This window comes from Hibiscus syriacus, unplaced genomic scaffold (assembly GCF_006381635.1).
Source record: "Hibiscus syriacus cultivar Baekdansim isolate YM2019G1 unplaced genomic scaffold, ASM638163v2 tig00110114_pilon, whole genome shotgun sequence".
In the NCBI taxonomy this organism is placed as follows: Eukaryota; Viridiplantae; Streptophyta; class Magnoliopsida; order Malvales; family Malvaceae; genus Hibiscus; species Hibiscus syriacus.
This window is the reverse complement of record NW_024062594.1, coordinates 623,539-644,661: the sequence shown is the minus strand read 5'-3', so window position 1 is coordinate 644,661 and position 21,123 is coordinate 623,539.

The window sequence follows — 21,123 nt, the reverse complement described above, 5'->3', positions numbered from 1 at the left end:
AGTTCAGCATCATCTGTCTCAGATCCCCCTGCATCAGTCGCCCCGGGTTGGAAAGAACTCGTCCTCGAGTTCAGAGTAGTGTCATCAGGATCCACAAAACAATGACTCAGGTGCTTCACATTAAAGACATCAGAAGTCTTCAAGTGACTGGGAAGTCGCAACCTGTAAGCATTATCATTGATCTTCTGCACGACCTCACAAGGTCCAATCTTCCGATCCTTAAGCTTATTACTCACCAACAGGAAAACGATCACGAGTTAATACAGCCCAAACAAAATCACCAACATCAAAAAGTACCTGACGACGATGATTGTCGACCCGAGTCTTGTACTTGGTATTGCTCTCATGAATGGTCTGTTTCACCTGCTCATGGATACCCCGAAGATACTTTGCCATCTCATCTGCTTTAGGACTGAAACGTCCTATACGGAATAGGGCTAAGTCCAACACCCCGGATGGGTTCTGACCATAGACAATCTCAAATGGGCTTAAACCTGTGGTTCTGTTTTTTGATCTGTTGTAGGCAAATTCTGCCTGAGGCAATGCCAAATCCCACTGCTTCGGCTTCGTTCCTGCCAAACACCTTAAAAGGTTCCCAAACTCGGTTCACCACCTCAGTTGGCCATCCGTCTGGGTGGTAGGCGCTACTGAAATTCAACTGCGTTCCCAGTTTCCCCCACAGGCTCTTCCAGAAATGACTGATGAACTTAGTATCACGATCTGAAGTGATGGATCGAGGAACACCATGTAAACGCACAATCTCCTTGAAATAGAGATGGGCAATCCGGTCAGCATCCATAGTCTTTCTGCAAGCTACAAAATGAGCCATCTTGGAAAACTGTCAACCACAACAAAGATAGAATCAAGGCCCTTTGGGTGGCGGGGTAAGCCTAGTACAAAATCCATGCTGACATCGAACCAAGAGCTTCAGGAACAGGTAAGGGAGTGTACAATCCCGCATTGGTGAGAACTCCCTTAGATCGCTGGCACACATAACAACGGTCCACATAATGGGCCACATCACTAGTCAACTTGGGCCATAAAATTCAGAAGAGATAAGGGCCAATGTCTTATCTCGGCCAAAGTGTCCCTCATTATGGAGTTCACTTATAATTTGCTGCCTCAATGAACAATCTGGAATGCACAATTGTAATCCACGAAACAGATACCCATTATGCAAAACAAAATCATGACGGTGACCCTCAGTTACCTCCTGAAATATCCTTCCAAAGGAAGGATCAGCTGCATACATATCTGTGAACGTCTCAAATCCTGCAACTTTAGTACTCATGGTGGTGAGAAGTAAGGTACGACGGCTCAGGGCATCTGCGACGCGGTTCAAACTCCCTGCTTGGTGCCTCAGCGTAAAAGTGAATTCTTGCAAGTATGCTACCCACTTGGCATGACGTCTACTCAGCTTGTGTTGGCCATTGATGTACTTCAAGGCCTCATGATCGGTAAAAGAATAAACTCCTTCTGTACTAGGTAGTGACGCCAATGCTTCAGGGACTGAACTATGGCATAGAACTCCATATCATAAGTGGAATAATTTTTCTTTGATCCCGATAGCTTCTCACTGAAAAAAGCAACCGGACGACCTGCCTGACTCAGAACACCACCAATGCCAACGCCAGATGCATCACAATTTACCTCGAACACTTTGTCAAAATCTGGAAGTGCCAAAACTGGAGCCTCGGTCATCTTCTGCTTGACCAGTTGAAAACTGGCCTCTGCCTCCTCAGACCACTGGAAATCACGCCCCTTGAGGCACTCTGTGATAGGGCGATCAGAGTACTGAAATTTCTAATGAATCGACGGTAAAAAGACGCCAAGCCATGGAAACTTCGGATGTCATGTAATGTTCTTGGTCTGGGCCACTCCAAGACTGCATCTATTTTGACTGATCTGCATGAACACCATCAGTAGACACAACAAAACCAAGAAAAGTCACAGAAGTAGTGAAGAAAGAACACTTCTTTTGATTGACAAACAAGCACTCCGTTTTCAGCATCTCAAAAACAGCACGGAGGTGATCGAAGTGTGAAGTCCATGTCGGACTATAAACGAGGATATCATCGAAGTAAACTACAACAAATTTCCCCTAAAAGGCCGCAAGACCTGATGCATAAATCTCATGAATGTACTGGGCGCATTGGATAACCCAAAAGGCATGACCATCCACTCATACAACCCTTGTGGCGTTTTAAACGCCGTCTTCCACTCATCTCCAGGCCTTATTCTGATTTGGTGGTAGCCGCTCTTAAGGTCAATTTTTGAGAAGATCTTAGAACCAGATAGCTGATCCAACATATCATCTAGACGGGGAATTGGAAACCGGTACTTCACTGTAATTCTGTTGATCGCTCGCTGTCAACACACATACGCCAAGAACCATCTTTCTTTGGCACTAACAGAGCAGGGACTGCACATGGGCTCATACTCTCTCGGATAGCCCCTCTCCAACAACTCTTCCACCTGTCGCTGCAACTCTTCGGCCTCCTTGGGACTGAGGCGATATGCTGGTCGATTGGCAACTTGACCCAGGAACAAGGTCAATTTGATGCTGAATATCCCTCATAGGTGGTAGTCCAGGAGGAAGATCCTCTGGCATCAAGTTAGAGAATTCTGCTAGCAACCGCTGCACCTCTACTGTAAATCTGTATCCACGTCTACTGCATTGTTCTGCAAGGTAGCAAGGCATAGACCACGTCGCCATGCTCAATCTCATCTAAAAACCTGGACATAGAAAGCAGATTAGTATTATGGTTACTGGGGTAGGAGTAAGTCCTTCCCGCCGGGGTGCCAACAATCTTTTTCCCTTGATGCTAAGGGAATATGTATTCTTCCGTCCATCATGAATGACACTGCGATCATACTGCCAAGGTCGACCCAACAATATATGACACGCATCCATAGACACAACATCACACCAGGCATTATCAAAATATTTCTACAATTGAAAAAGACACCAGGCATCGCCTATCAACTGTTACCTCACTGTCTTTATTTAGCCATGACAACTTGTATGGCTTAGGATGACGGTCCGTCTTCAACTGCAATTTCTGGACAACCTCCTCGGACACTACATTCTCACAACTGCCGCTGTCAATGATCATTTTGCAGACTTTATCTGCAACTGTGCAAGTCGTGTGGAAAATATTGGTTCTCAACCAATCGTCCCCTGAATCGCCCTTGGGGGTAAGTAGACTCTTGCGAACGACCAGAGTCTCATGACCATCTCCATACAGCACATCATCAGTCTCATCATCGTCATACGGGTTCACCAATCTCCTCATTCTCGTCTTCCACGTTGTCCTCAATCAACAAATTTTTGCCCTTTTGACTAGCAGGCTTCCTGCAATCAGTCGCCCTATGCCCTTGTTCACCACAACGAAAACATCTAATAGTAGGGTTAGAATTACCCCTTTTAGTCGTTGAAACATTTTTCTTATCTCTAAGGCGAGTTAAAGCCTTGTCATCCCAACTTAGCTCCATTGTTCACGTCGATCTAATCTAACTCTCTCGATATTAGGCATCAAAACTTAGAAAATGACTAAGGGGTTGTTTTTTTGGCTCTTAATTGAACCATTCAGATCTTAACGCTGAATCGGACCGATTCGGCGTGTTTGGTTCGCATAAAATCATGGCTCTGAATGATTTGGAGGGGCTGACCAATTCAGACTAAAAAATGACGCTTAATCATTCAAACGTAAGACATTACGCTAATACCCTTTTGCTTACCCCTCTCGTTCTTGTTTACAAGCCCAAAACAGAGATCGATTCCTCCTACGTTCTGCAATCGATTCATCCTCCTTCGGTCGTTCATCCTTCTTCGGTCGTTCACCTCATTCGGTCGATTCATCCACCGTAGAGAACACAACCATGTAATTATTTCTTTGTTTTAAATAGCCATTTTCTGATATCGTTTTTTTCGGATTGATTCATCACTGCAATCAGTTCATCCCCGTATTTTGTTCTTGTCAATTTTGTGAAATAGATACAAGGTCTGTATAGTTATTAAGTAGATCAATTCATCTGTGGATCGATTAATCCCTGTAGGTTTTTGTATCAAGTGATTGTTTCCCCATATGTTTAGGGATTGTTCACATATAAACCTTAATTTACGATTGATGCATGAACCGATTCAATATATGGAGTGAAGAAAAAAACTATGTTCATATATTTAGGGGCAGATCACAAATTAATGTTTCATATAAGTTAGCCTCTTGATTTATATATATTTGTTTATGGGTTTGAAGAGTCAAGAGGAAACACTAGTATTAAAGTGAATGCCTTTTGCTTCACATAATTAATTAATTCTCAATATTTGTCAATCCGTTTAGACATGTACGGTGTTGAAGAATCATCGAAACAAAAAGGCCTAGACTCAGTTGGAAAAAAGAAGCACTAGAGAAATTATTTCTCGAAGCATGTATACATAAGGTCAACACTCATGGATGAGAAGGAAACAATTTGAAGTTTACATCTTAGAAAAATGTTGGAGAGAAACTGAAAAAGTAATGTGGTATTGTTGCTGAACAACGCCAAATGAAAAATCGTTATGATTATATTAGAGGAAAATATAACGTGTGGTCAAAGTTATTTAACAAGACGAGGAATTTGTACAATCCGGTCACAAAGTCATTCAATTTAACTGAAGAAGAATGACAAATCGAAATGAAGGTTGCATTCTTATAATGTATTTATTTATTTTAGTTGCCTAGATTATGCATATATACTTCTATATGTATTTTTATGAACCAATGCAACAAATATGCAGAATCATCGAGGAATTCACCCTTGTTGTATCTCGAGTTGTGTATACAACTATTTGTCGGGCTAGCTTGCACTGGTATTGATGGTTGAGGGCCTACTTCTAAATCTTCTCATCCAGAAGAAGAACTAGATGATCCCGAATTGAATGAAGATAATGATAGCCAACAACTAAAGAATTCCTCTCGTGCGTCACAAGAAACAATGGTTCCAACACAAGAGCGTTCCCTAGGCTCTCAACATAAAAGTAAAAAAGAAAAGATCGAACAAACACTCATAACATTATGGCTGTTGCGGATGATATATCCAAAATTGTTAACATAATGATTGAAAAAACCAAAGGAGATGATATGAGTGCTTGCATTGAGAAGTTGGAGAAACTTGTGTGCGATACACAAGACCCGATGTATCAGACTGCACTTTTGCTATTTGGTGAAAGTTTTGATATGAGAAACTTTGGTTGTTACTAAAAGTAGAGGCGTGTGAGAGTTGGATTAAAAATGTTGGGCGTAAGTTTGGACTTTTGGGATGATTCAAGGAGATGTCTTTTATAATGTGTTTTTTTGGATTAGAAATACTCTTTGGATTAGAAAAAGTTTTTGGATTAGAAATACTTTTTGATGATTAGAAATACTTTGTTATGTTTTAATGATGTCCTTTTATCATTTATTTACAACTTGAATGTGTATTTTAGATGATGTCTTTTATATTTTGTTTCGACTAGGTGCTCTATGGATTTAAATGACAAGGAGGTGTTTTTAATTATTATATCGTGGTTTTGGATGGTAAATGCATCACCAAGAGTTGAAAGAATTCGAGACAATAATTCAACATTGACCGAACATGCATATACACAAGAATTGTTATTTGGGTCAAATACACAATGCCATGAATTAATGTGTCTAACTCGTGATGCGTATATACTGTTATGTAACCATTTAAAACAAAGAAATTGGTTGCAAAATAGTAGGATGATAACCGTGGAAGAGAAAATGGCTATATTTCTAACAATAATAGGTCATAATGAAAGTTTTCGAATGGTAAAAGGAGATTCCAACACTCCACACAAACCATTCATAAATGCTTTCATGAGGTATGACGTGCAATGATAAAATTCGCAAGAGAAATAATAGTTCCAACATCACAAGAAACAACATCGAATATGACGCAAAGACAAAGACACCTACGAGAAATATTTCCAGTATATTTTTTATATATTTTTTGTTATCACCCAAAAAATAATGTTTCAGTTTCTTACCATTTATGTTCTTCAATAAAGGGTGCAGTAGGTGTACTAGATGGAACACTCGTACATGCAGTAGTTCCTATCGATCAACAAGCTCGTTATAGAGGAAGAGGAAAGGGTGAATGTTATCAAAATATCTTGGCAATTTGTGATTTTGATATGATATTCACATTTGTGTGGGCTGGATGGGAGGGCATAAGCACATGATTCTAGAGTTTTGACAGAAGTTGCATTTAATCCAAACTCAGGTTTTCCTTTTCCTCCACAAGGTATATATTATTTCTTTCTATCGTATTAAACTGTTTTAATTCATTACATTTATTTATAGTTTTTTAACAAGATTTTAATGCTTATATATAAATAACATATAAGTATCACCTTTGTGATGATGCATATACCAACACACGCGGCTTTATGACTCCATATCGTAATACGAGCTATTGTCTAGCAGATTTTCGACGTCAACGTGCCATAACCAAGGAGGAAAGGTTCAATCATGCTTATACACAACTTAGAAATGTTATAGAGCGTTCCTACGGAGTTCTGAAAGCAAGTTTCCCAATCCTAAAGTAAATGGCTCCTTATCATTTTCCAATACAACGAGACATAGTGATTGCATGTTTTGCGGTCCATAATTTTATAAGAAAATGAAAAGTTTATGATAAATTATTTATGGATTTAGACGAGAACAACATGCTTGCTAGTGAAGAACAAGATAATGGAAACGAAGAAGACGAGATAAATGGAGTTGAATGGGGTCCTCAAGGCAATGAGTATATGGATAATCTATGTGATCACATTGCTAATCAGTTGTTTTTAAATGCTTCAAATTAATATCTTCTTTTGGGTTGATTTGTCTAGAACAAAAGAATGATTGTTTTGTATTTTGTTTCATCAAAAACATAAACCACTCTTTTATGTCATTTCATGTTAGTAGATTTGTTTATTATGAATGTTGATAATTTGTCTAAAAAAATGTGTTTTTATGTTGATTTTTTTTTTATGATTGTTGATAATTTTGGCAAAAAATGTGTTTTTATAAACATCAAAGAGTAAAATATTTTTTAGCATTTATTCACAAGGTACAAACAAATATATTTTATTTTGGCACAAAATCATACAGAAGGGTAATATGGTTATTTTTTGTCATTCAGATCGGCCATTCAGATGTATTATCAAACAAATTTTCTATTCAGAACTATATCATACAGAGTCTTTTAATCATTCAGTGTTAAACCATTATGTTTTAACAAACAACCCCTAACTCTCGAAAGCTCTTACAAGTCTAAGTTATTAACATTTAAACAATTAACGAAGCAACATTTAAACATGGAAGCATAAACCATTCATTAAAAACAAAATATAATTATCCAAAGCAAACCCACACCAAATAAGGTTAGTTCATGGGGTGGGGTACAAATCATCCACAAGAATAATTATTTGTTCCAAAAGCCACTATCGTAACCGTCTTTCGGTTGGGCCCCGAAATTGGGCTTCAACTTGAAAAATGTGGATTGAAGTCGCCACCGACCATTTTAAAACGAATTTAGGTGGGTCGGACACCATCTTACCTGATCTGTGTTTTTACCAGAAATGTGTCGGGTTCGGGAGTCGATTACGGTCAAGGAAGGATTAGCACCCTTGAACCGCCCTTTCGGTACCAATTAATTTTCCGGTTGTCTTAGTTGCAAAAATTCAAAATTAAAATTAAAATTTAACAGACCCGATTCAAATTACTTACAATTGATTGATTTGAATACCCTTAAAAGATAAAAACGTTAGATTCGTAGCAGAGTATAAAATCGAATTATGATAGCAAGTGTGCAAACGTGAGAATAATAAATAAAACAAGAGAAATGGAAAATAACAAAACACGTAAAAAATAATTAAAAAATAAACAAAATGAATAAAATGTTAAAAATAAAGACATAGATAAAGGAAAAATATTAATGGAGTAAAAAATTAAAAAAGGTAAAAGAAATTAAAAAGGAATAAAAATAATGTGTACACATAAAGTAGTATTTACTAAATAAAAATAATAAATATATAATACTAAGTAAAACAAATAAAAAATAAAGATATACATGATATTAAGAAAAAATAATAGAAAAAACAAAATAAAGTAAAAATATAATATATATAAATAAATAAAAACAAAAATAGAATATTAAGAAAAATATATATATAAAAACGTATAAGATATAATATTAAGAAAAAAATATATATACATAGTAAATGGAGAAAAATTAATACATATATACATATATATATATATATATATATACATAATTATATAAGATATATATAATAAAAATAATATAAATAAAAAAGGAATATAGTAAATAAATAAATAAAATATAATTAAAAATATATATATAGGGGATGAAATTAATATAAAAGTAAAATTAAAGGGTAAATTTTAAGGTAAATTAAAGATTAAGATTGACTTAGGGGGAATATTAAATACTTTAAAAAATGAACATGCCTCGGGAGTAGATCTAGGTTCGAAACTTTGAAACCCCACACGTTTTTGGTCATCGGCGCAACCCACGCTTTGGGTTATTCAAACCAAATCTCAAGAAAAATAACATGCACATGCGAGGAAAGAACGAATCAATGTAAAAAAAGATGCTACCTTTTATTTCACTTTTCGAATCGTTTACAATAGCTTTGCCTTTGTATTTTCCGTTCTTTCTTCTGTATTTTGTATGTAAATCGTCTTACAAATGGGGAGGATTACATGTATTTATAGTGAAAAAAACTAACTATTTTTAGAATCCTATTAACAATAGAATCCTAATGCAACTAGACTCCTTGCTCGGTTGTTGCACGTGTGTTGGTGTGGTTGTTGCTTTAAAAGATATGGTGGTGAAAGAGTCCTCTTAGGAGATGAACTCTTGCTAGTTCTATCTTTTAAGAAAATGGGTGTCTACAACTGCCCCTCTTTGTCCTTTTTCGTGGAACAAAAAATAGGACAAAGATAAAAAGACACAAATTTTCATTCAGTGGAGTTGAAGAACATCTCCTTGTCGAATTGAATTGCAGATGGCTCATCCGTCGCGAAGTCGAGTCCATCTTGAAATTATTTGAATCAGAATGTGGCTTCTCGTTGTAGTCCACTTTGGTCTTCTTCTCGGTTTAAAGACCTTGGCTAAAAATTCAACTGGAAAGTAATCTTTTGACTCCACAATGTGGTTGATATGCCTCGAGCTGAATGAAACCGAACTCAAAAAGTCTTCGCTGACAGGTAGCTTTTCTCGACTTAAGCTATGCTGATGGAAAAAAAGCTTCTTGCTACTAAGGCACGACTAACCCAAACCTTCTTCTCGGCTTGAAAAACCTCGATTGCAGCGGACAATAGTGTGATTGAGGTGTCATCGAGCTGAATGGAATCGAACTCGACAATTTTATTGACAGATAGCCCTTCTTGCCTTGAGCTATACTGTAAACTATGTGCCTTAGAGCTGAGCATAGTCGAACTTGAAGGTCTTTTGGTGACAGATAATAATTTAACTCTATTTACAAGACAGTATACTCCTTACACTATCAGATCAGAAAATTTTTCACTTTATGTTGGCATGTATACTTTTTAAAGCACTTTTGACTTCGTTTTTAGCCTAGAATCGGCTAAACAATAGCTCTGATACCATTAAATGTAACACCCCAACCCGTACCCGACCCAAATACGAGTCCGAGATGTCACATTGACTTTTAAAAATGATTTCCTTTCAAAATAATCGATCATTTTAATTTGTATTAAGAAAATACGACCATATATGGTTCACTTGTGCTTGTTATAAAATTTTGAGTTCAAAAATACGTATTCGTGAACAGTAAAAATACGGTATGAATAGTGAACAGTGAATAGTGCGATGAACAGTGGGGGTATCGATTCCCTGTAGCAGGGAATCGATTCCCCTTTAAGATACTGGAAAATTTTGTTCAGACTCGCGGTTATTGTTCATGCTATAGTAACTGCTACAGTATTTTCCGAAATTTACATATTAACTTATAAAAATTAACCTTTCATCATTATAAAAATTCCCATCTATGTTTCCAAATTTATTTAACAAAATAAATTGAATATTATTAATTACATATACTCATTAAAACATTACAAAACTCATTCGTATGACTTTTCAAAACCGATTAAAACTTATCAGATTTGATCATTTATTTACATGCCAACCACTATCGTTATTACAAATACACATTATACATTCTTTCTGATCTGATCTATGGAAAGGAGAAACTGACCTGTTTTGAGTAACTTTTATCAACCGTCATCTTCTCGTAACCTACGCGTGAAACAATCACACGCTAAGTCGTGACTTAGTGAGGCATATAAATATATAAGAAAACCATATAACATTTTATCACTAATTTCTTTATATACTATATCAGCATATAATATAAACTTCAAATCTCACTATTGCATAAATAATTACCAATCTCATATAACAAATACATTTCACTTAGGAATGCACACAATATCACATATGAATCTTGTAAATACTTTCAATGTCTTTTATAGGCCCATGTACATTACTGAGAACTTAAGGTATGCGAGTACTATGAGGTTGTGCACTATGCTGTCACCACAGCTCATATAAATTTGCACCGTAGTGCCACATAGAATTTTGTCCCGAAGGACCGCGTAGAAATGCACCGAAGTGCCACGTAGAATTGCACCGTAGTTCCATATAATATGTCCCTAAGGACCTCATATAAACTCCTTAAGAATCATATATATATGCTAAGGATCAAACATGTGTCTCACAAGACCTCATACATGCTCCAAAGAATACATATACGTCCTGAAGGACCACGTAGAATTTGTCCCGAAGGACCGCGTAGACCCTCTACTCTTGGCATGCCAACTATACCTCTAGATCTCATGACACATATCATGGGCATTATTCTTTATATTATTTCATATATTCACATAAAAACATAATTCACTTACACGTAGAACATTTCCATGTGATTCACATTCACATGTTCATATAATCACGTAGTTTACTTTCATGTAATACATGTCACTTTTCATATGAATTCATATTCATATATCACATAGCTTATACTTTGTTCTTATGTCTTCTCATAGACATATATATTTCTCACGTAGTCACATATTCATATCATATTACCTATATTATTTCTCATGTATTCATGTAAACATGCATGTCTTATTTTGTTCACATATGTTCATATATACATCATATAATCCTTTCCTAAAGTTCACACTCTATTTTCCCATATGGCATATCACATAAATCACATAGCACATATAAGCACATATCATTTCATATAATCAAGTATACATACCTTTTATGTCATTCACATCATTATAATCAATAATCCATACACAACAACTATTGAAAATAGACTTATCACAAGTCCAATTCCTTATAATCCTATAAACTAAAATGCACTCATAAGAATCATACCAATCATATAACATTTTAGGAGTCCCTTCTTACCATAGTAACTCCGTCACTGGCTCATCGCGAGCCAATGTTTTCCGATAGCATAAGTACAATTAAATTGCACTCACCTTAGCCTTGCTTGCTTTGATTCAATCCTAATCCTTTGATTATTCCAGAACTTGTTTAGGCTCAATATCTACATAAATAAACATTTCAAAACGACTATCAGAAGCCTAAACCTTAAATTTGATGTTAATAACTTAAGCCGGTTTAATAAACTAAATTTCATTTTTCATTTAGGGGGAATCGATCCCCCCCAGGGGGTATCGGTTCCCTTTGCATAATCTGGAAATTTTCGTTCCAACCCAGAAAATTACTGTTCATCACACGAAAATTCTCTATTTTCACTTCAATTCTTCATATTTCGTCCCCTTTCATATTCCTACCTCAAGTATACATACTTAAACTAATTTATATCTATTTATTTTATCTTAAACCTTAGAATTCTATTCTCCATATAGAATTCAATAATTATATCAAATTTTCCATGTTATCCAAACTTAATTGTAACACTTATAACTTCTTATTCTCATAGATGGCAAGTCAAATTCAACCTCCAAAATCATTTAAACATTTCTATTCAAAATTTCACTTCAAAACCCATTTTCTTTAATCTGTCATAACTCCTTTATCTTTTGAATTTAAGATAACTTAAGCTTTCCTTAAGCTTAATTATCATTTAATGATCAAAATCTAACCTTTAATTCAACAAATAATCAACAAAATCGAAAACTCACCTTTGTCTAGTCTTCCATGGTTGGAGAAGAAGAAGAAATGAAGAAGAAGATAAAATGCATTCATCTCACACGTTTTTATCTCCTATTAAAGGGGATAAAAATATCTTTAATGTCAATTGACCATTTTGCCCTTTAATTCATTGGATAATTACTAAAAACTTTCAAGAAATATCCTCAAATAAATCATTGAACTATTCAAGTATTCTACTTTTATCATCAAATTCTGAAATTTTACAATTTGGTCACTAACCCGTAGTTTGGGATGTTACAAATATCCTTCGCTGTGAAGTTGAAATTGGCTCCGAAATTGGGAAATTTTTTGTTGACAACCAGCCGTCCCTTCGTTGTGAAGTTGAACTTGTGTTTTCTCGAGTCCAATATCCTTCACTGTGAAGTTGAAATTGGCTCTGAAATTGGGAAATTGTTTGTTGACAACCAGTCGTCCCTTCGTTGTGAAGTTGAACTTGTGTTGTCTCGAGTGGCACGATATCCTCCGCCGTGGAGTTGAAATCGCAAGTGGCCCTTTCGTCGTGAAGTTGAGCCTTGACTTGGATATCCTTCGTTGTGAAGTTGAAATCCAAGTATTGTGTGTTACGGGTAGACACGATTCCCTTCGCAGTGAAGTCGAAACCGTGGATGACCCCTTTATTGTGAAGTTTGACTTCGAGCTAAATATCTTTCGTCGTGAAGTTGAAATCTACTCTCGAGCAAATTGTGTCGCTTTGAGTTCAATATCCTTCGCTGTGAAGTTGAAATTGACTCTGACTGAAACTGGAAAGTTGTTTTGTTGTCAGACAGTCGCCCCTTCGTTGTGAGGTATAGCAACCACCATGTGCTTTTGAATCGAGCATCCTTCATCTTGAAGTTGAAACTTGACTTTAAAAGCTGCAAAAACTTATGTATACAAAAAATGATAAATGTGATGCCCTTAAGTATGTCTAAGATGCATGTAACATGAATTAGTTCTGTTTTATCCCATAGATGGAGTCTCGTGCTTTGTGTGCTTGTTCCTGCATATGGAGGAAATGCCTTCAAAAGGTCTGATAATTTGCATCAGGATGTTGAATTCCCAAAGATGCCCCAATATTCGATGTTGAATCTCAAAAAAATGCCCCAACATTTGATGTTAAATCTAAAAAAATGCCCCAACATTTGATGTTGAATCTTCAAAGATGCCCTCATTGTTCCTGATTTCTTGCTTCAGTATTGATTCTAAGCATTAGTTTGTGTTTGAGAGCCACATTTCATTTACCAAGATCCACTCTAGAGAGATTGTATTGTTTTTTTTAAAAAATGTTTTTATTTCTTTTTTATTTTCAAAGTTCTGAAAATATCAAAAAAGAGTTTCGAAAAATATTTAACCAAAATTTTTGAAAATATTACCCCTTTCACGATTTTACAATTGAGATAAATCATAAAACTAGAGTTCATTGGATATCAAAGAATTAATTACATTGTTAATCCTTTAATAAATTATAGTCGTTTGACATGTGCCAAGATCAAATCAATTTTTTGGGAAATGGTTAAGTAAGGAAAGGATAAAAATGTCTCAAGTTATTGTGTTTGGTCAAAGGTTTGACATTTTTGTTTATTTGATGCTCAAAGGTTTGATGGGGTATCTTGCATGCTCCTCTATTGGAAGTGTTCTTCGATTTCCAGCTTTCATGGTCAAGCTCGGATTGTGCGATGTCTTATCAAGGAATTCGTACGATCGCCTCAGCTGCCCAATTTTTGTATTCGAGCCACCTTTTCAGGTTTTCAACTCGAATTCTCCTTTGGTTTTAAGACGTCATTCGTAATTTACGTCTTAAACCCCCTTTTATTATTTTTCTCTATCATGCATTAATTACACTATTTTTTTTACAAATAAAGATTAATCTTGATGGACGGGATGAAATCTGAAGATAGTCTCTTCTGTTAAGAACTTCATGTATGATTAGAAGAGACTTTTAAGGCACGTAATGTAGGCCATGGTTCATGGTTATGAAAGAAAATGATAAATAGGCCCAAACAAGTGTTTCAGGGTATTGAACCAAGGATCAATTCATTCTGATGTCTTCAATCATATCTTGCTTAATTTAAATCTGCTCGTATATGTGTCTCTCTTGATGCTCTATGATCTTCGAGTAAAGTGATTCAGTGATTCGAAAATGATTGTGCTTGATCAATCTCATTTGATGCTCTATGATCTTTGAGTGAAGTGATTTAGTGATTCGAAAATGATTGTGCTTGATCAATCTCATAGTTTGAATCTCGATGCGTCGTTTGAATCGAGAGAATCTTTGCATTTGCATATTGTCTTCTTTTTTCTTCAATTTTCCTTTGTTTTTTTATTTTCTCTTTGCTTTTTTCTCTTTTTTCTTTTTGTTCTGATTGAATCTTTGCACTTGGCATTTGGTTCACCTTTCGGTACCTCATCTGAATCAATGTCTTCACTCATGCGAGCAGATTTTCTCCACCTTGACCCCAGTGTGGAGGGTGATCCTTGGTTAGGGTTGAATCAGAAGAAAAAATACTATAGGCTCAAAAGGGGACACAAGGGATATATATTTTCTCATGTTGTGAAGGGGTAAAGAAAGAAAGCCGTTCATCATTTCACACATGCAACCTTTCACAGAAGAGGTATCCCCAGGGGGATAGATTTTCAGGATTATTTTTATTCACATGAAAACAGTGTAATTAATGCATGGTAGAATTATTTCGAGTGAATTCTTCTTTCTGCTTCTTACCCCCAACATGTCTCAATGTTCATGCTCTCTGCGAGATGCCCCAAGTTGTGTCTTAGAAGAAGGCTCATGAAAAAACTCAATGCCTTAGGTTTTAATGGCATAAAAATGTCAATTTTGAGTCTAAAAAGACAATGGTGTGACTTTATTTGACTCAAAGAAAGGTATGGGTATATCAAAAGATAAAGGCAATGTTCAAAAGTTTCAAAGGGAGGTATGTCAAAATTTGGTCTTTTTGGTAATGACCATGAGTTATTTTGGGTAAAGAATCAAGGTATTTTATTTTGGGGTTTGAGACAGGATAAGAAAGGTCTAATCTTGACATATGTCAAAAATCTATAATTCTTGAAGAATTAAAAGAATCCTTAATTCATTTAATATTCGAAGAACTAAAGATTAAAATTTGTTCAATTGCTACACCTTAGAAAGTAGCATATATTCAATCGTTTAAAAGATTAAGCAAACAGGAAAGATCAAAGACGTGTTCAAACAAAACAATCCTCTAAGTGCAAATGATATATGTAATGCCCCATTCTTCGGCTGTCCATGCCTCTGAATCCATCAGGTTTTGGATCTCGAGCTTCAGCGCCTTATAGTTCTCAGAAGAATGTTTGGAGCATCCTATGTGGTAACTGCAAATAGCTTCAACATCGCAGCCCTTAGGATATGTGGACTCTTTTCTCAGATCATCATGGCAGGCTTAGTCGTACAAACAACAGATCAGGCTCATTCGTTGTGATTTCAGTCTTTTTCTTTTGATGTTACAATCTTGTTTCCATGTGGTGTCATGTGGTTAAAACCACTTCATCGAATTCTCCATGAAGAAATTTCATATTTATGAAAATGCTTAAAAAATGAAATGTAGATGTAAAATGTAAAAAAGCATGAAATGTTCGAGGCATTGATCCAAAAATATGTCTGTTATTATAAATAATCTTTATTGGGACAAAAGTGTTTTATCTTGTAAGAGGCATAAAAAACAATCAAAGGTACGTTCGGACTAAATCCTCTAGACCCCAAACAGTTTCTAATAGGTTGACAAGTCTTCTGCCTTCATCTGTCATTGGTTGAATGCCTTGTCGAACCACTCCAGCTTCCCTTGCCAGGCCGTGAAGATGACGAGCTGCTTTTTGTACTTGATCCAGAAAATCTCTGATGACTGCGTCTCTAGCTTTCACCCTTTGTTGTGCTTGCTCCCAACGGAAACGCCACTGCAGACCTCCGTCGAAGGGTACTATCTGAAGCTCGACTGCTTGCTTCTTGAATCCATCACAATAACTTCTAACTCGGATATTGTTTTTTTTCATCTCTCTCATGTTGTTTTTCTAGGTTAGCCATCTGGATTCTCAAGCATTGATTTTGATACTAACTGTCTGCTAAGTGCCTCTGAGCAGTTTTCAACTGTTCTTTCCAAGCTCTTTCATCAGACCCATCGAATTTTTCTTTTTAAGCTATGAACTTTGTCTTTCCAGTATTCAGAGGTTACTTTCAACTTGGAATTATCCTTGACTTTATCTTGATACCCTTTTCTCAAATCCTCGAGCTCAAAACAGACTCTTTTCTGTTCTTTTTCCAGCTTGTCTACTCTATCTTTTTGAGATTTGACATCTAGCTTCCATTGATAACGTTCAGCTTCTAGTTCTTTAACCTTCTGTTTCAGCTCGTTATTCACAGCTTCAAACTTCGCCTTAGCTATCTCAAGTTCAGAAGGGACATGCCTGAGATGTTCCTCAATGGTTCAGGTATCTTCACATTCTGGCACTGGGATGTTATCATTCTTTCTCAGTCTTCGCCACTCCACATAATCCGGAGTAAGCATGTCTCTGGCAGCCACAACATCCATTCGGTATGCTTTCTTCCACGAACCAGCTACTTCCTTGATCCTCTTCTTATAACTGTTACCATTATACACAAACTCTGATCTAGCTAGCCCGCATATTACCGGGATAAACTGACGTGCCCCATACTGTCTAAGTGCTAACAACGGAGCATACCCAACTGCACCCCAAAGTCCGAGTAAGGTCATAGTATCAGAATCCCCACACCGAAAAAGAACGTCACCAAGGAATAACCGGGGGGCTCTCTAGATAATATCCCGATTCTAAATATGTGTAAAAACTTTCATCCACTTTTCCTTTGAAACATCTTCATGCCATTTCCTAGTGATGAATTCTCCCAAAGGTGAATAGATAGTACTGAATCGGCGATAGGCTACCCCATTAGTCTTCTAAAAGTGGCTGTGAATCCAGACTTGAAGAAGCTGAATACACCCAACGAACTTTCCTCCGTCAGTTCTTCTGCAATGGTTAAGAGATCGAAAGGTTTCGGCTAACATGGTCGGTGCTGGGTTGACTCACCTTGGAAGTTGTTCGAATAGTTCTTCCACGGTTGCGTCGATGCAGCCCAAAGTCTTCGGAAAGATAACCAGACCATACAGACCTAGTGCAAAAAGGTCTATAGTATTCAATTCATTAGGGTGGTTCTTCATTAGTTGCCTTATGTGAATCTACTCGATTCCTTCCCCGTTACCTTTGTGTCGAAGTCGATCAGTCACCCATTTTTCATCAACCCCTGCAATCTTAGCTAGTTCGTTATTGAAAGGTTGACTCTTGATGTGTTTGATATATGCCCTCTCTAGTCTGATGTTTTCATAGTGCAGTAGGGTAGTATACTCTTCAATTGTGGGCACCATGTCCTCCCGATTAAAGGTGAAACAACTATATCCCGGGTTCCAGAATTGAATTAATGCTCGGAGCAGGGGCTCATCAGTCTTGACATGGAGTAAGAGGGCAATATCACCATATCATTGGCTGAACTTCTGTTTTCTGTCATTCCCCCAACTGTCCCAAATATCATTTTGTTTCATGCTGACAAATGCGTACCTAACAAGCTTTGACACATAATTTACCTGAAGACTGTCTCCCTTCTTTTTCTGAGTCTTCTCGGAGCATAGTCGTGCCTCATCGTTTTTAATCTCTTGTATTACAACACCTTTGTCCATTAATTCGGATTTATTTTATGTTTAACAAACTTTTTTTAAGGATCAATAGCCTCTTGTTATGATGCAAATGCTAGAAAACAAGCACAAAGGCAAAATGATTAGTAAAATAAAAATAAAAATAAAAAATAAAAAAATGACGAAAGAAAAAAACACAAAAAAGAAAATGTTTAGGGTAAAAATATCCTAGGTTTTGGAATGTGGTTTCGGGGTAGGCTCTAATTCTCCATGGTTTCTCGGTTTAGGTTCTAAAAACGGTACCTGAGTTCTCCTTGCTGGTGCCCCCTTGGGATTGACAGACCCTTAGTCCTAAACCCATCACAGGCTTGTGTGGACTAAGTTAAACTCGAGAGGACACATTCCCTTATGCCCGCATGGTGAATAAATTCACACGAAGACATAAGGTATATGAATCCCGAAGGCTACTTGCTAGGCCCACACGGTGAATAAATTCACACGAAGGCATCGCTTTCACCCCTACTTAAGATAGGGTTTGGAGCTCAGGTATAGAGCCTTAAATGAAAATAATTTGAAGGATGAAATCACGAGAAAACGATTAGTACAACTATTTACCTGAAAAATATAATCAAAAAGTAAATAAAAAATGATCGAAATGTTACCTTAAAATTTAAACTTACCCTTTTCATTAAAAAGACAATTGGAAATTACCTTAGCCTGACTCACTTACCTATCCCCAGCAGAGTCGCCAAGCTGTCATAACCATCTCTCGGTTGGGCCCTGGAATTGGGCTTCGACTTGAAAAATGTGGATTGGAGTCGCCACTGACCATTTTAAAACGAATTTAGGTGGGTCAGACACCATCTTACCTGATCTGCGTTTTTACCATAAATGTGACGGGTTCGGAAGTCGGTTACGGTCAAGGAAGGATTAGCACCCTTGAACCGCCCTTTCGGTACCAATTAATTTTCCGGTTGTCTTAGTTGCGAAAATTCGAAATTTAAATTAAAATTTAACAGACCCGATTCAAATTACTTACAATTGATTGATTTGAATACCCTTAAAAGATAAAAACTTTAGATTCGTAGCGGAGTATAAAATCAAATTAGGATAGCAAGTGTGCAAACGTGAGAATAATAAATAAAACAAGAGAAACGAAAAATAACAAAACACGTAAAAAATAATAAAAAAATAAAAATAAACAAAATGAATAAAATGTTAAAAAACAAAGACACAGATAAAGGGAAAATATTAATGGAGTAAAAAAATAAAAAAGGTAAAAGAAATTAAAAAGGAATAAAAATAATGTGTACATATAAAGTAATATTTACTAAATAAAAATAATAAATATATAATACTAAGTAAAACAAATAAAAAAATAAAGATATACATGATATTAAGAAAAAATAATAGAAAAAAACAAAATAAAGTAAAAATATAATATATATAAATAAATAAAAATAAAAATAGAATATTAAGAAAATATATATATATAAATGTATAAAATATAATATTAAGAAAAAATATATATACATAGTAAATGGAGAAAAATTAATACATCTATATATATATATATATATACATAATGATATAAGATATATATAATAAAAATAATATAATATAAATAAAAAAGGAATATAGTAAATAAATAAATAAAATATAATTAAAAATATATATATAGGGGATGAAATTAATATAAAAGTAAAATTAAAGGGTAAATTTCAAGGTAAATTAAAGATTAAGATTGACTTAGGGGGAATATTAAATACTTTAAAAAATAAACATGCCTCGGGAGTAGATCTAGGTTCGAAACTTCGAAACCCCACCCCTTTTTGGTCAATGGCGCAACCCACGCTTTGGGTTATTCAAACCAAATCTCAAGAAAAATAACATGCACATGCGAGAAAAGAACGAATCAATGTAAAAAAAGATGCTACCTTTTATTTCCCTTTTCGAATCGTTTACAATAGCTTTGCCTTTGTATTTTCCGTGCTTTTATATGTATTTTGTATGTAAATCGTCTTACAAATAGGGAGTATTACATGTATTTATAGTGAAAAAAACTAATTATTTTTAGAATCCTATTAACAATAGAATCCTAATGCAACTAGACTCCTTGCTCGGTTGTTGCACGTTTGTTGGTGTGGTTGTTGTTTTAAAAGATATGGTGGTGGAAGAGTCCTCTTAGAAGATGAACTCTTACTAGTTCTATCTTTTAAGAAAATGAGTGTCTACAGCCACAAATAAATATAAGTGAAAAACAACAAACGAGAAGAGAACTCCCAAATGCTACCGCGAGCTTTCTTAAACCACCGTGAACCACCTTAGCAAGCTAGCTTCTCTCAAATGCTTAGCTTGTTATCCCCTTGGAGCTTAGCTATGGAGAACACCACGAAAGAAGGAAGAAAGAAAATAAAATAATGGAGTTTTTTGTTTTGCCTCTCGTTGCCACCCCATTTCTCTTCCTCACTTATCTTATTTATACTCAAAAAAACAAAAACTCTCCAACTTCCAAAAACTCTTAAATTCATAATAAAACACTCTAACTCCCAAGAGACTCTTAAATTCACAATAAAACATTTAACTCCCAAGAGACTATAAAATTCCCCCTTAAATATGAGATTTTTAATTCATTTTCTAATATAAGGAAATATTCTCTTCATATTCTTGGGCAGAACAGCTGGCAGAGGAGGTTTTACGTGTGGACAACTGGCAGCGATTAAAGATATCTTCATCATTTTTATCTTTTTCTGCACCCATAAATGCCGTCTAAAATGTTGTAGCATTTCTCCAATTTTCCTTCATTCTTTTAGCATCAATTACATGCAAATCATCAACAAAACACGACCTTTACCCTTATGTAACACCAATTTCAACAATAAAATGTTGCAGTAAAATTAAACCACCAAATATAACTTCATATACCTAAATGCAACTATATAGAGTTAAATGAGCTTTTAAACAACCAATAATCTAAGTAAAATAACACAAAATATAACCTTTTTTGTGGAGTTATAAGCTAATAATAAGGTCGACTTTTCAGTATCCTAATGATTTTTTAATGAGATTAATCTTTTCTTCATTTTTGTCAGAATCACTTTGACATTTTCAATACAAATGATCAAATTTATGATAACTATAACCTGTAACAATGAACTTGTTATTGTCATTTTATTCAATCTTTGATAATCAACTC